We start from the raw sequence: 17,915 nt of genomic DNA, 5'->3' as shown, positions 1-17,915 counted from the left end.
ATTCTAATATTGAATAAAATTGACTTCCAACCCAAAGTTATCAAAAAAGACAAGAAGGGGCACTCCATGCTCATCAAAGGTAAAATCATCCAAGATGAATACTCGATTCTGAATATCTATGCTTCAATGCAAGTGCATCCACATTCGTTAAAGAAACTATAGCAAAGCTCAAAGCACACATTACACCTCACACAATAACAGTGGGAGAATTCAACACCCCACTTTCATCAATGGACAGACCCTGGAAACAGATTAAACAAAGACACATTGAAACTAAAAGCAGTTATTTAACAAGTGGATTTAACAGATATCTACAGAAGATTTTATCCTAAAACAAAAGGATAAGACTTCTTCTCAGCACCTCATGGCACCTTCTCCAAAATGGACCATATAATTGGTCACAAAACGGGCCTCAACAGATACAAAAATATTGAAATAACCCCATGCATCCTATCAGATCACCATGGACTAAGGCAGATCTTCAATAACAACATGAATAATAGAAAGCCAATATTCACATGGAAACTGAATAACACTCTACTCAATGATACCTTGGTCAAGGATGAAATAAAGAAAGAAACTGAAGACTTTTTAAGAGTTTAATGAAAATGAATCCACAACATACCCACACTTATGGGACACAATGAAAGGAGTCCTAAGAGGAGAACTCATAGCTCTGAGTGCCTCCAAAAAGAAACTAGAGAGAGCATACACTAGCATCTTGATAGCACACCTAAAAGCTCTAGAACAAAAGGAAGCAAATTCACCCAAGAGGAGTATACAGCAGGAATTAATGAAACACAGTACTGAAATCAACCAAGTGGGAACAAAAAGAGCTATTCAAAGAATCAACCAAACCAGGAGCTGGTTCTTTGAGACATCAACAAGATAGATGAACCTAATTAACAAAATCAGAAATGAAAATGGAGATATAACAACAAAACCTGAGGAAATCAAAACATCATCAGATTCTACTACAAAAGCCTATACTAAGCAAACCTGGAAAACATGGATGAAATGAACAAATTTCTATACAGATACCAAGTACCAAAGTTAAATAAGAATCAGATTAATGATCTAAACAGTCCCATATCCCCTAAAGAAATAGAAGCAGTCATTAATAGTCTCCCAACCAAAAAAAAAGCCCAGGACCAGATGGGTTTAGTGCAGAGTTCTATCAGACCTTTAAAGAAGACCTAATTCCAATTCTCCTCCAACTATTCCACAAAATTGAAACAGAAGGAACTCTACCCAATTCATTCTATGGAGCCACAATTACTCTGATACCTAAATTACAGAAAGACCCATGAAAGAAAGAGAACTTCAGACCAATTTCCCTTATGAATATCAATGCAAAAATACTCAATAAAATTCTTTCTAACCGAATGCAAGGATACTTCAAAACAATCATCAATCATGATCAAGTAGGCTTCATCCCAGGGATGCAGGGATGGTTTAATATACAGAAATCCATCAATATAATCCACTATATAAGCAAACTCAAAGACAAAAACCACATGATCATCTCATTAGATGCTGAGAAAGCATTTGACAAAATCCAACACCCATTCATAATAAAAATCTTGGAAAGAGCAGGAATTCAAGTCCCATACCTAAACATAGTAAAAGCAATATACAGCAAACTGGTAGCCAACATCAAACTAAATGGAGAAAAGCTGGAAGCAATCCGACTAAAATCAGGGACTAGACAAGGCTGCCCACTCTCTCCCTATCTATTCAATATAGTACTAAAAGTCCTAGCAAGAGCAATTAGATAACAAAAGGAGACCAAGGAGATACAAATTAGAAAGGAAGGAGTTAAAATATCACTATTTGCAGATGATATGATAGTATATATAAGTGATCCTAAAACTTCCACCAGAGAACTCATAAACCTGATAAATAGATTCAGTGAAGTAGCTGGATATAAAATTAACTCAAACAAATCAGTGGCCTTTCTCTACACAAAGGATAAACATGTTCAGAAAGAAATTAGGGAAACAACATCCTTCACAATACTCACAAATAACATAAAAAACCTTGGTGTGACTCTAACTAAGGAAGTGAAAGATCTGCATGATAAGAACTTCAAGTCTCTGAAGAAAGAAATCAAAGAAGACCTCAGAAGATGGAAAGATCTCCCATGCTCATGCATTGGCAGGATTAATATAGTCAAAATGGCTATCCTGCCTGAAGCAATCTACAGATTCAATGAAATTCCCATCAAAATTCCAACTCAATTCTTTACCAACTTAGAAAGAGTAATTTGGAAATTCATCTGGAATGGCAAAAAACCTAGGATAGAAAACTTTTCTCAATAATAATAGAATCTCTGGTGGAATCACCATGCCTGACCTAAAGCTGTACTACAGAGCAATTGTGATAAAAACTGCATGGTACTGGTACAGTAACAAACACGTAGATCAATGGAATAGAATTGAAGATCCAGAAATGAACCCACACACCTATGAACACTTGATCTTTGACACAGGATCTAAAACTATCCAGTGGAAAAAAGATAGTATTTTCAACAAATGGTGCTGGCACAACTGGTAGTTATCATGTAGAAAATTGTGAACTGATCCATTCTTCTCTCCTTGTACAAAGCTCAAGTCTAAGTGGATCAAGGAACTCCACATAAAACCAGAGACACTGAAACTTATAGAGGAGGAAGTGGGGGGAAAGCCTCAAAGATATGGGCACAGGGGAAAAGTTCCTGAATGGAATAGCAATGGCTTGTGCTGTAAGATCGAGAATTGATAAATGGGACCTCATAGGATTGTAAAGCTTCTTTAAGGCAAAAGACACTGTCAATAAGACAAAAAGGCCACCAACAGATTGGGAAATGATCTTTACCAATCCTAAATCAAATAGGAGACAAATATGCAATATATATATATATATATATATATATATATATATATATATATATATATATATATATATATAAAGAACTCAAGAAGATGGACTCCAGAAAATCAAATAATCCTATTAAAAAATGGGGTACAGAGCTAAACAAAGAAATCTCAACTGAGGCTGAGAAGCACCTGAAAAAATGTTCAACATCCTTAATCATGAGGAAAATGCAAATCAAAACAACCCTGAGATTCCACTTCACACCAGTCAGGATAGCTAAGATCAAAAATTCAGGTGGCAGCAGATGCTGGCAAGGATGTGGAGAAAGAGGAACACTCCTCCATTGTTGGTGGGATTGCAAGCTTGTACAACCACTCTGGAAATCAGTTTGGCGGTTCCTCAGAAAATTGGACATAGTACTACCGGAAGATCCAGCAATACCTCTCCTATGCATATACCCTGAAGATGTTTCAACTGGTAATAAGGGCACATGCTCCACTATGTTCATAGCAGCCTTATTTATAATAGCCAGAAGCTGGAAAGAACCCAGATGTACCTCAACAGAGGAACAGAAAATGTAGTACATTTACACAATGGAGTACTACTCAGATATTAAAAACAATGAATTTATGAAATTCATAGGCAAATGGATGTATCTGGAGGATATTATCCTGAGTGAAGTAACCCAATCACCAAAGAACTCACATGATATACACTTACTGAGAAGTGGATATTAGTCCAGAAACTTAGAATATCCAAGATACAATTTGCAAAACACATGAAACTCAAGAAGAAGGAAGACCAAAGTGTGGATACTTCGTACCTTCTTAGAATGGGGAACAAAATTTCCATGAAAGGAGTGGCAGAGGTCAGAGCTGAGACAGAAAGAAGGATCATCCAGAAACTGCCTCACCCTGGGATCCATCCCATATACAACCACCAAACCCAGAAACCATTGCATATGTCAGAAAGATGTTTCTGACAGGACTCTGATATAGCTATCTCTTGTGAGGCTATGCCAGTGCCTGGCAAATACAGAAGTGGATGCTCATTGTCATCTATTGGATGGAACACAGGGCCCATAATGTACTAACTAGAGAAAGTACCCAAGGAGCTGAAGGCATCTGCAACCCTACAGGAGGTACAACAATATGAACTAACCAGTACCCCCCCCCATGTCTGTGTCTCTAGTTGCCTATGTAGCAGAGGATGGCCTAGTTGGTCATCAATGGGAAGAGAGGCCCTTGGTCTTGCAAAGATCATATGCTCCAGTACAGGGGAATGCCAGGGCTAGGAAGCAGAAGTGGGTGGGTTGGGGAGCTGGGCAGGAGGAGGGTATAGGGGACTTTTGGGATAGCATTTGAAATGTAAATGAAGAAAATATCTTATAAAAAGGCAAATACCATATTTTCTCTCATATGCAAAATCCAACTTCAAAACAATATAAATTTGTGCACACATGTACCATGCACTCTGTGAGTGTGTGTGTGTGTGTGTGTGTGTGTGTGTGTGTGTGTGTAGAAATTGAAAAGGGAATAATGAGAAAAAGTAGAAAAATTCTTAGGCGCACTGAGGATAATGGTATTTATGTGACATGAAAGTAGAAGGAGGGATAACTTAGAGGAAGGAATGGAACCAGTCAGAGGAACATCAGGAGTACTATGAATGGCAACAAGTAAGAGGGGTGGTGGATTAAAACTAAGGATATGTACGTGTGAAGATTCTTAATAAAACCTATTACTCTGTATGGTAAACTCAGATTCATTAAAAAGTGAAAATAATGGAGAAATAAAAAGAAAATACTTCAAGATAAGCTCAAACTAAAGCAACTTTTGATCACAAGTCAGCCTCACAGAAAATAAAGGAACTAATCCTATATGTATTGCAAGAAGAGTTTCAATCGTGAGAGCACAAGAAGGAATACATTTTATCCATAAAATAGATAAACAAAGGATTTGGAGGAAAGTCTCAATTACATCTACCTCAGTAGACCAACAAATCCTAACATAAACAGAGGAGAGTCAAAGGGACAACAATTACCATACCAACACAGAAAACAGCCAACAAAGGCACAAGAGTAAGTGGTAGCTCTCAATAATAGCCCAAAATTTGTATAGTCATAGGAGTCAAAATTCTCTAATTAAACAATATAGACCTGATGGATGGATTGAAAATCATGGTTCAACAATTTTTTGTCTGAAAGAATTACATTTCTTTATGAAAAACTTACAGATTCAGAGTGAAAATATAGATGTCAATGTATTAAGCAAATGGAATGCCAAACAAAACAGAAGTTACCACAGTTATATCAGATGAAGTAGACTTAATGTCCAAACTAGAAGTGGCAAAGAATGTCACTAGATATTATTAAAGTAAGAAACTCATTGAGAAGTTATGACAATTTTAAGTATATATACACTATCATTGTCATACTCATTTTTATGGAGCAACCACTACTAGACATTAAGGGTCAAATATGTCCAGGTACAATAATAGACAATGGTACCAATACCTCTGTCATCAATAGATAGATCATCCAGACCAAAAATAGAATCATCACAGAAATTTTAGACTTAAATTTAAGCATCAGCCATGTGGAGTTAGCAGAATATTATATCTAGCAACTGCAAAATGCATATCCTTAGCAACTAAAGGAATTTTCTATAAAACAAATAATAAATTAAGCTATAAAGCATCTCTTAAAATGCAAACAAGTCAAAACAACTTTTATCTTAGAAGAGAATAAACTTGGAAGTCAACAACAAGTAAAATGAGAGAAACTATACAAGTATACAGAGAATAAACAATATACACTTGAATGGCCACTGAGTGAATGAAGAAATCAGGGAGTAAATGAATTCATAAAATGAAGTAAAAATATAACTTACTAGAAACTTAGGGATACAGCAAAAGCAGCTCTAATATGAAAGTTTATAACTGTATAGGGAAATTTTGGGATAGCATTTGAAATGTAAATAAAGAAAATATCTAATAAAAAATATGTCAAAAAAAGAAGAAAAACAGAATTGATAGAAATACTGAGAAATAAAAACTCCAGGAGCACAAAAAAGAAAGAAAGAAAGAAAGAAAGAAAGAGAGAGAGAGAGAGAGAGAGAGAGAGAGAGAGAGAGAGAGAGAGAGAAAGAAAGAAAGAAAGAAAGAAAGAAAGAAAGAAAGAAAGAAAGAAAGAAAGAAAGAAAGAAAGAAAGATAGTTTAGAACTATAGGAAGTCATATTAAAACCAGAATATAAATGTAAACATCAATAATTGATATCATTGTTTTATAAAAGCAGAACCAAAGAGGAGACTAGGAGAGATGATACAGGGCAGACATTATTAATAAAATACAAAAGGAAAGAACATGAGAAAAAAGTTGATGAAGCAACTTCTTTATAAAGATAAAAATAAGATTAACCCAGAGGTGCACCTGGAGCACAGCCAGCAAAAATGAGTTGTGTGAGTTCCCCTAACCTTCATCTTCTGGCCAATGGCTTTTCTTCCTGTCCCATGTTGCTTTTTGGGACCAGAGAAACATCCTGAATCTCTGAAGAGGCCTGGGGGTAGGGAGGCAGGAGCATCCATCTTAGACACCTCACCTCCCCAACAAATCACCCATCAATTGAGTCCAATTGGGGCAGAGCCAATAGAAGTGAGCTGTGCGAGATCCCTGGACCTATATCTTCTGGTGCACATCTCTCCCTGTCTTACCATAGGATTCTGTGGGGGTCCCAGGAACAACCAGCTTAGCTTCCTCCCTAGCCAATCCCCTGCCTGCCAGGTCCATCTGAGGCACACCCAGCAGAGGTAAGTTGTGCTGTTACCTAAGATCCATTGTCAGACTCTGCCTGCATCCTTGAGGAGTTCTTCTGAAATCAGGAACATCTAGCTAACACCAGGAACAAAAAAATGGCTAAAGGATAGAACGAGAACAGAATCAACAAGATCCGGGGCAATATGGCATAAGAGCCCAGCTATCCTGCTACAGCAAGCCCTGAACATCCTGCACAATCTAAGCAAAATAAGATGACCTTAAATCCAATCTTATCAAGATAATAGAGGCCTTTAAAGAGGAAATTAGTAAGTCCCTTAAATAAATACAGTAAAATACAATCAAACAAGTGAAAAAAAATGAATAAAACTATTCAAGACCTGACAACAGAAATAGAAGCAATAATGAAAATATAAACTGAGGGAATTCTGCAGATGGGAAACCTAGGTAAGAGAACAAGAAGTACAGATGCAAGCATCACCAAAAGAATACAAGAGATAGAAGAGAAAATTTTAGGAATAGAAGATGAAATTGAAGCAATCTACACATCAGTCAAAGAAAATACTAAATCTAAAAAGTTCATAATGCAAAGCATGCAAGAAATCTGGAACATGAATAAAAGAGCAAACTTAAGAATAATAGGACTAGGAGAAAATTCCAAATTAAAAAGTCCAGAAAATACCTTCAACAAAAATTAAAGAAGAGTACTAAAGAAATATGTGCATATATATATATACATATATATATATATGTATATATATACATATATATATATGTGTGTGTGTGTGTGTGTGTGTGTGTGTGTGTGTATGTACATGAAGCTTACAGAAAATCAAATAGATTGACCTACAAAAGAAAATCCTCCTGCACATAACTAAAACACCAAATGTACAGAACAAAGAAAGAATATTAAAAGCTGCAAAGGAAAGGGTCCAGGTAACATATAAAGTCAGACCTATCAGTTTACACTAGACATTTCAACAGAGACTCTAAAACCCAAAAGGGAGTTCATACTGTGTGTGTTCTTTTGTGATTGAGTTCCCTCACTAGGATGATATTCTCCAGATCCATTCATTTGCCTAAGAATTTCATCAATTCATTGTTTTTAATAGCTGAGTAGTACTACATTGTGTAAATGTACCACATTTTCTGTATCCATTCCTTTGTTGAGGGACATCTGGGTTCTTTCCAGCTTCTGGCTATTATAAATAGAGCTGCTATAAACATAGTAGAGCGTATGTCCTTACTACATGTTGAAACATCTTCTGGGTATATGCCCAGGAGTGGTATTGCTGGGTCCTTAGATAGTACAATGTCCAATTTTCTGAGGAACCGCCAGACTGATTTCTAGAGTAGTTGTACAAGCTTGCACTCCCACCAACAATGGAGGAGTGTTCCTCTTTCACCACATCCTTGTCAGCATCTGCTGTCACCTGAATTTTTGATCTTAGCTATCCTGAGTGGTGTGAAGTGGAATCTCAGGGTTGTTTTTATTTGCATTTCCCTGATGACTAAGGGTGTTAAACATTTCTTTAGGTGCTTCTCAGCCATTCCACATTCCTCATTTGGGAATTCTTGGTTCTGTACCCCATTTTTTAATAGGGCTAATATCCACTTATCAGTGAGTGCATACCATGCATGTTTGATTCTTGTAGTCTAACTTGCTGAGTTCTTTCTATATACAGATATTAGCCCTCTATTGGATGTAGGATTGATAAAGATTTTTTCCCAATCTGTTGATTGTCATTTTGTCCTATTGACAGTGTCCTTTGCCTTCCAAAAGATTTGCAATTTTATGAGGTCCCATTTGTCTATTCTTGATCCAAGAGCATAAGCCATTGGTGTTCTGTTCAGAAATTTTCCCCCGTTCCCATTTGTCAAGGCTTTTCCCCACTTTCTACTCTATTATTTTCAGTGAATCTGGTTTCATATGGAGGTTCTTGATCTACTTGGAACTGAGTTTTGTACAAGGAGATAAGAATGGATCGATTTGCATTCTTCTACATGCAGACCTCTCTGGATACATAAGATACAATTCACAGACCACATGAAGCTCAAGAAGGAAGAACAAAGTTTGGTTGCTTCAGTCCTTCTTAGAAGGAGGAACAAAATACTCATGGAAGCAAATATGGAGACAAAGCGTGGAGCAGAGACTGAAGAAAAGGCCATCCAGAGACTGCCACACCTGGGAATCTGTCCCATATACAGTCTCCAAACCCAGACACTATTGTGGATGCCAAAATGTGCTTGCTGACTGAAGCCTGATACAACTGTCTCATGAGAAGCTCTGCCAGAGTTTGACAAATACAGAGGTGGATACTCACAACCAACCATTGGACTGATAGAGGAGTCCCCAGTGGAGGAGTTAGAGAAAGGATTGAAGGAGCTGAAGGGGTTTGAAACCCCATAGGAAGAACAATAATATCAACCAACCAGACCCCCCAAAGCTCCCAGGGACTAAACCACCAACCAAAGAGTACACATGGAGGGACCCATGGATCTAGCCACATATACCCAACATGGCCTTGTTGGGCATCAATGGGAAGAGAGGTCCTTGGTCCTGTGAAGACTTGATGCCCCAGTGTTGGGGAGTTAGAAGTAGATGGGTTGGTGGGGCAATACCCTCATAGAAGCAGGGGGGAGGGGGATAATATAGGGGTGTTCTGTGTGAAGAATAGGGGAAGGGGATAGTATTTGAAATGTAAATAAAGAAAATATTCAATATAAAGGGGAAAAGAGAGAAAAACTTACTTTGGCTTCTGATTTCAGAAGGAAAAACCCAAATGGGTATGGGCAGAGATCTTACACACTCTTAGACACCACAGATGCTATCCAAGATGACTGTATCCAGCAAAATTTTCAATCACCATAGATGGAAAAAGAAGATATTCCATGACAAAACCAAATTAAACAATATCCCCAACTCCAGCCCTGCCAAAGATACTAGAAGGAAAACCCCAATCAAAGAATGCTAACCATACTCATAGAAACATAGGTAATAAATAATCCCACACCAGCAAACAAAAAAAGGGGCATACACACCATACCACACTATAAGTAATATCAAAATAACAGGAATTAACACTCACTGGTCATTAATATTTCTCAACACTAAATGGATTCAATTTCCCAATAAAAAGACAAAGACTAACAAAGTAGATGTGAAAACAGGATCCATCATTCTGCTGTCTACAAGAAACACACCTCAACTACAAAGATAGGCATTGCCTCAGAGTAAAGGACTATAAAAAGGTTTTCTAAACAATAGGACCCAAGAAGCAAGCTGGAGTAGCCAGTCTAAAATCTAACAAAATAGACTTTGAATCAAAATTAGAGATGGGGGAGGACACTTCATACTCATCAAAGGATGACCTCTTAATTCTAAATTTCTATGCTCCAAATGCAAGGGCACCCAAGAAACATTACTAAAGCTTAAATCACACATTAAACCTCACACATTAATAGTGAGAGATATCAGTAACCAACTTTCACCAATAGATATGTCATCCAGACAGAAACTAAACAGAGAAATAATGGAGATGTTATAAACCAAATGGACCTAACAAATGTTTACAAAATATTTTACCCAAACAGGAAAAAAAAATATACTTCCTTCTCAGCTCATCACCAGAACTGTCTTCAAAGCTGACCACATAAGATGCACAAAAGAAGTCTTAGCAGAAACAAGAAAATTAAAATAATCCCCTGTAACTTATCAGACCACCATTGATTAAAGCTGGAATTCAACAACAGAAACAACAGAAAGCATACAAACACAGGGAAACTGAAAAAATCTCTACTCAATGATCACTAGGTTGGGAAGAAATAAAGAAATAAAGACATTCTAGAATTCAATGAATATGAAGGCATAATATACATATGCTTATTGGACACAATGAAAGCAGTGCTAAGAGGGACATTCATAGCACTAAGTACTTTCATAAAGAAATCGGGGAGATCTCATATTAGCAATTTAAAAGCACACCTAAAAGCTCAAGAACAAAAAGAAGCAAAAACATCCAAGAGGAGTAGATGGCAGGAAATAATCAAACTTAGGACTGAAATCAATAAATTAGAAACAAAGAAAACAACACAACAAATCAATGAAAAGATGAGCTGGTTCTTTGAGAAAATCAACAAGATGGACAAATCTTTAACTAAACTAACCTAATGACAGACAGACAATACCCTAATCATTAAAATCAGAAATGAAGGGGGACATAACAATAAACACTAGGGAAATCCAAAGAATCATTTGGTCTTACTTCAAAAGCCTGTACTCTACAAAATCAGAAAATATAAACAAAATGGATGATTTTCTTGGTAGAGTACACTCACCAAAGTTAAATCAAGATCAGGTAAACAACTTAAATAGTCCTATAACCCCTAAGAAAATAGAGGCACTCATTTAAAGTCTCCCAACCAACAAAAGCCCAGGGCCAGATGGTTTTGTGCAGTCTTTCAAAGAACAGCTAATACCAATACTCTGCAAAATGAAAACAGAAGTAAATTGCAAAAGTCATCCTATGATGCCACAGTCACTCTGATAGCTAAACTACACAAAAATTCAACAAAGAAGGAGAATTTCAGACCAATTTCACTTGTGAACTTTGATGTAAAAGTACTCGATAACATTCCTGCAAACCAATCCAGGAACACATTTAAAAAAAAAAATCATCTACCATGATAGAGTAGGCTTCATCCCAGGGATTTTGGGATGGTTCAACATATGAAAAAAAATCCATCAAAGCTATTAGATGCTGAAAAGACTTTTGATAAAAAGAGCCTCTTCATGTTAAGAGTCTTGGAGAGAACAGGGATACAATGTCTATACCTAAACATAATAAAAGCAATATACAGCAAGCCAAAAGCCAACATCAAATTAAATGGAGAAAATTTTAAATAATTACACTAAAATCAGGGACAAGACAAGGCTTCCCACTCTCTGTTTCTATTTATAATAGTATGTGAAGTTCTAGCTAGAGCAATAAGATCATTAGAGATCAAGGGGATCCATATTGGAAAGGAAGAATTCAAAGTATTGCTATTCTTAGATGATAAGATAGTATTCATAAGTGACCCCAAAAATTCTACAGCAAACATATATAGAAGATAAACACCTCAAATTGGCTGGATTAAAAAAAATCAGGTTTTAAAAATTAGTAGCCTCCTTTATACAAAAGATAAATGGACTGACAAAGAAATTAGGGAAGCAACACCCTTTTTAATACCCACAAGTAATATGAAATATCTTAGTGTAGTATAACTCCACCCAAGCAAAAAACCTGTATGACAGGAACTTCAGGTCTCTGAAGAAAGAAAGTAAAGAACTTATCAGAAGATGGAAAGATCTACCATGATCAGTAATCTGTAGGTTTAACATAGTAAAAATGGCCATCTTACCAAAAGTGATCTACAGATTCAAATCAATTCTCATCAAAATTTCATCACAATTCTTTATAGATCTTGAAAGAGCCAATTTTCAGCCATATAGGAAAACAAAAGACCCAGGATAGATAAATACAATAAAAGAACTTCTGGAGATATCATCATCCCTGATCTCAAGCTGTACTACATAGCAATAATATTAAAACCCCCATTGTATTGGCATAAAAATGAGCAGGTTGATCAATGTAATAGAATCTAAGACCCAGAAGTACTCCTACACACCTACAGAAATGTGGTTTTTGACATAGAAGCCAAACTCATACAATGGGGAAAAAAAGCATTTTCAATAAATAGTGCTGGACTAATTGGATGTCTCAGTGTAGAAAATTGGAAATAGATTCATACTAATTATGCGGCAAAAAAACTTGAGTCTAAGTGGATAAAAGACAACATAAAACTGGACACTAAATCTAATAGAAGAGAAAATGGGGAACTATCTTGAACACATTGGCACAGGAGAAAAATTCCTGAACAGAACACCAATAACTCAAGCACTAAGATCAACAATTAATAAATGAGAACTTATGAAACTGAAAATCTTCTACAAGTCTAAGGACAAACTGGCAGCCTACAGAATGGGAATAGATCTTCATGGACCACACATCTAACAGAGGGCTACTTGTTTGGGACTTGGGACTGAAGTACATATTTTACATATCAAAGAAAGCCAACAAGGCCTCCAGGTTCCCCTAGGATCCCTCAGTCCCTACCTGGCATATCCTGCCTCTAACCTTGAACTTCTAGCCTAGGGGCTCTCTGTACCCTCCTGTTGCTACTGTTACTGCTGCTGCTGCTGCTGCTGCTGCTGCTGCTGGTCCTCCTCCTCCTCCTCCTCCTCCTCCTCCTCCTCCTCCTCCTCCTTCTCTTCTTACTCTGTGCATGTGCCCTTTCTCTCTGTCTTCTCCCTTCCTGGTCTCCCCATAGCAACTCCACTGACCTCAATCTTTGAGGACAGTTAACTCACCCAAAAGCAGTTTCCCAATAAAACTACCTTTGATATATTTTAATCTGGCTTGAGAAAAAAAAAACTATCAGCTAATATCCAACATATGTAAAACTCTCAAGAAATTAGATACCAATAAATCAAATAACCCAATTAAAAATGGGGTACAGAGCTAAACAACAGAAGAATCTCTTAGGGCTGAGAAGCACTGAAAGAAATGTTCATCATCCTTAGTCATTAGGGAAACGCAAATCAGAATGACTCTGAGATTCTGTCTTACACCTGTCAGAATGGCTAAGATTGAAAACTTAAGAGACACCACATGCTGGTAAGAATGTAGAACAACAAGCACACTCCTCCATTGCTGGTGAGAGACCAAACTTGCACACTTTGGAAATCAATTTGGCTGCTTCTGAGAAAATTGGGACTAGTTCTACCCCAAGACTCAGCTATATTGCTCCTGGGTTTGTACCAAAAAGATGCCCCAGAATATCACAAGAATATTTGCTCAACTATGTTCATCTTGGCTTTATTTATAATACACAGAAACTGGAAAAAACCTATATATCCTTCAATAGATGAATGTATAAAGAAAATAAGTTACATCTATACTGTGGAATGTGCTGCTATTAAAAACAATGACTTCATGGAATTTTCAGGCAAATGGATGAAACTAGAAACTATCCTGACTTAAGTAACCCAGATCCAGAAAGAGAGAGACATGGTATGTACTCATAAGTGGAATTAGCCATAAAGTACAGGATAACCATTCTGTAATTTATGGAACCAAAAGAACTAAATAAGGAGGACCCAAGGGAGGAGGCTTGACTATCTCTCAGAATGGGAAATAAAATAGACACTGGAAGCAGATGGATGGAAGGAACTAGGTAGGAGAGGGGTGAGGAGGGGACCAGGGATGGGGATTAGGTGTGAAGAGATGGAGGTGGGCGAGAGAACCAAAATCGGTTGGAGCATCTCTAGGACTAGCTGGAGATCTGGAACTGGGGAGGTGCCTAAGAGTCTATAGGGGTAAATCTAGCTGAGACTCCTAGCAGCAGGGGATATGGAGATTGAAGTGCCACCTCCTGTTGCCAGGTAGGTCTTTCAGTGGAGGAGAGGCAACATCAACTTATCCATAAAACCTTTAATATTTGTCCTGTCTACAAGATGTGCAGGGATAGAGAGGGAGCAGAGATTTCAGGAATGATCAACAAATGACTGGCCCAACTTAAGACCCATCCCAAGTGAGAGAGCCAACCCCTGACACTATTAATGATTCTCTGCTATGCTTCTAGACAAGAGCCTAGCATAAATGTCTTCTGAGGATCTCTATCTCGCAGCAGATGGAAGGAGTGGGAAAAGGGTTTGAGAGAGCCAGAGGAATTAAAGACACCACAGAAAGCCTACAGAGTCAACTAATCTGGACCCATGGGGGCTCACAGAGAATAAACCACCAACCAAAGAACATGCATTAAATGGACCTAGGTCCCTCACAACTTGTAGCAGATCTGTAGTTTGACCTTCATGTGGGTGCCCTAACAATTGGAGCAGGTGTTGTTTCTGACTCTGTTGCCTTACATTGGACCACTTTCCCCTAGGTTCATTACCTGGTTGGGCTTCATTGGGAGAGGATGCACTTAGTCCTGCTCTGACTTGATGTCCCAGGGTGGGGTCATGCCCAAGGAAGGCTTCATTAGTTTCTAAGGAGAAGGCAGGGAGTGATGGGGGAGGGATTTGTGGGGGTAATACAGAGAGAAAAAGAGAGATATATACAGAAAGAAAACTTAGCCCAAGTCATTGATGAATATAAATGCAAAATTATTTATAAAGAACTTGTAAAACAAACTCATTAAATAGTTGTGTGCAAGATCAAATCACTTTCATTTCAGAATACAAGGATGGTTCAACACATGCAATAAATGTAATGCAGCACATAAAATAACTCAGAACGAAGTAAACAAAAATTCTGTGATAAAGTCCAACAACAATTCATTATAACCACCCTAAGACATTACAGATAACATGCCCCAATAAAAAGATTATATTTGACAAATCTATATTCAGCATTATACTAAGTAGGGGACAGCAAAAGGACTTCCTTTGAAAACAGATAAGAAATAATGGTGTCTACTGTCTCCATTCTTACTCACCAGAGTCCTTGAAGTCTAAGTGTGACCAGAATGACAAAAGAAAGAAATAGGGTAAAGAAATGTCCAATTATTTCGTTCTTCAGATGATATGTTTTTGAACCTATAAAAACATAAATACTTTTCCAGAAAACTCCTAGATCTAATAAATACTTTTAGCAAAGCCTCAGGATACAAAATCAACACAAAACTTGTGGCTTTCCTACACATCAATAATGAACTTTATAAGAAAAATCAAAGAGGCATCTAATCCATTATAGATTCAAAAAAGCAATATACTGAAATAAACGTGACCAAGGACATTTAAAAATCTCCACAGAGAAAATCTTAAAAAAAAAAAAATTGAAGACACTAGAGATTGAAAAGGACACCCATGCTTCATGGGTTGAGAGGAACAAGGTTGTAAACTGTCTAAATTACTAGAAGCACTTTACAGCTGCAATGTAAATGTTAATATTAAAACAAATGTGGAAACTCAGAAGTCCCAGGATAACCAAAGCAATTGTACACCTTACATGCAATACTGAAGAAAGTATCATAACACTTTATTCCAATTGTGTTTCCATGAGTATACAGACTACAAGCCAATGAAAACAAATCTACTCCAAAGGGGTAAATAAACCTCTTGGACATTAAAAATTGGATCATTGACTGTAAGAAGAAACAACACAGCAGAATGAGAATGAGAAGGAACAGGAAACAGCCTTTGTCAACAGTAGACCTAAAAGGGGACTAATATCCAAAATATACAAAAACTCAAGAGTAAATGTCAAATACAAAAAAAAAAAAAAAAGACAAATAAATTAGATGAACGGTTCTCTAAAGAAAATTGCAAGTGGAGTCCTCTGTGCACCTTCCCTGCCAAAGGAACGCTTACCTCAAGGGAGTGCTCTGACATCTAGACTCAGGAGAAATCACCATTTTCACTCCGGTAACTCTCTAGGCAGGTCCACTCAGGAGCACATAGTCCACAGAAGCAGCAGAGCAGCTGGGAAAGGTCCTACAGACCTACATCTGCACCCAGGAGCTGGGGCTGTTCTGCAGCCCTCTGTGCACTGGTCTTGCCAGGATAGAGCTGGTCTCCCAGGAGTGTTGACACAGGCTTACAGACTCCCAGGAGGAACAAACTCCAGCAAGACACAGCAAGAATATCTAACACCACAGATTACCAGATGGTGAAAGGCAAACACAGGAATTTTACCAACAGAAAGCAAGAATATATGTCATCATAAGAACTCAGTATTCCCACCAGAGCGAGTCCTGGATACTCCAGCAAACTGGAAAAGTAAGATTAGGGTTTAAAAATCATATCTCATGGTGCTGGCAGAGGATTTTTAAGAAGGACATTAATTACTCCCATAAAGAAATACAGGAGAACACAGCTAAAAAGAAACAGGTAGAAGCCCTTAAAGAGGAAACACAAAATTCCCTTAAAGAATTATGGGAAAGCACAAACAAACAGGTTGAAAGAATTGAACAAAACCATCCAGAATCTTAAAATGGAAGAAAAAACAATAAAGAAATCAGAAAGGGAGACAACTCTGGAGATAGAAAACCTAGGAAAGAAGTCAGGAGCCATAGATATAAGCATCATCAACAGAATACAAGAGATAGAAGACAAAATCTCAGCTGTAGAAGATATCATAGAAAACATGGACTAAACAATCAAAGAAAATGCAAAATGCAAAAAGATTCTAACTCAAAACATCCAGGAAATCCAGGACACAATGAGAAAACAAAATCTAATAGGTATAGATGAGAATGAAGATTTTCAACTTAAAGGGCCAGTAAATATCTTCAACAAAATTATAGAAGAAAACTTCCCTAACCTAAAGAAAGAGATGCCCATGAACATACAAGAAGCCTACAGAACTCCAAAGTATTTGGACCAAAAAAGAAATTACTCTCTTCATATATAATCAAAAAACCAAACAAATAATACAATGAAGGAATATTAAAAGCAGTAAGGTAAATAGGTCAAGTAACATATAAAGGCAGACCTATCAGAATTACACCACACTTCTCACCAGACACTATGAAAGCCAAATGATCCTGGGCAAATATCATACAGACCCTAAGAGAACACAAATGCCATCACAGACAATTATATCCAGCAAAACTTTCAATAACTATATATGTAGAAACCAAGGTATTCCATGACAAAATCAAATTTACACAATATCTTTCCACAAATCCAGCCCTTCAAAGGATAATAAAGGGAAAACTCCAACACAAGGAGGGAAACTAAGCCCTAGAAAAAGCAAGAAAGCAATCCTTCAACAAATCTAAAAGAAGATAGCCACATGAACAGAATTGCAATTCTAACATCAAAAATAACAGAAAGCAACATTTACTTTTCCTTAATATTTCTTAATATCAATGAACTCAATTCCACAATAAAAAGAAATAGGCTAACAGGCTGGCTACATAAACAGGACCCAACATTTTGCTGCATACAGGAAACACACCTCAGTGACAAAGACAGACACTACCTCTGAGAAAAAAGGCTGGAAAACTATTTTCCAAGCAAATGGTCCCAAGAACAAGATGGAGTACCCATCCTAATATCAAATAAAATCAATTTTCAACCTAAAGTTATCAAAAAAGACAAGGAGGGACACTTCATACTCATCAAAGGTAAAATCTACCAAGATAAACTCTCAGTTCTGAACATCTATGCTCCAAATGCAAGGGCATCCACATTCATTAAAGAAACTTTACTAAAGTTCAAAGCACACATTGCACAACATA

The sequence above is a fragment of the Mus musculus genome, chromosome 14 (assembly GCF_000001635.26).
Source record: "Mus musculus strain C57BL/6J chromosome 14, GRCm38.p6 C57BL/6J".
Taxonomy (NCBI): Eukaryota; Metazoa; Chordata; class Mammalia; order Rodentia; family Muridae; genus Mus; species Mus musculus.
The sequence above is the reverse complement of the archived record's forward strand: the minus strand, read 5'-3'. Positions refer to the sequence as shown.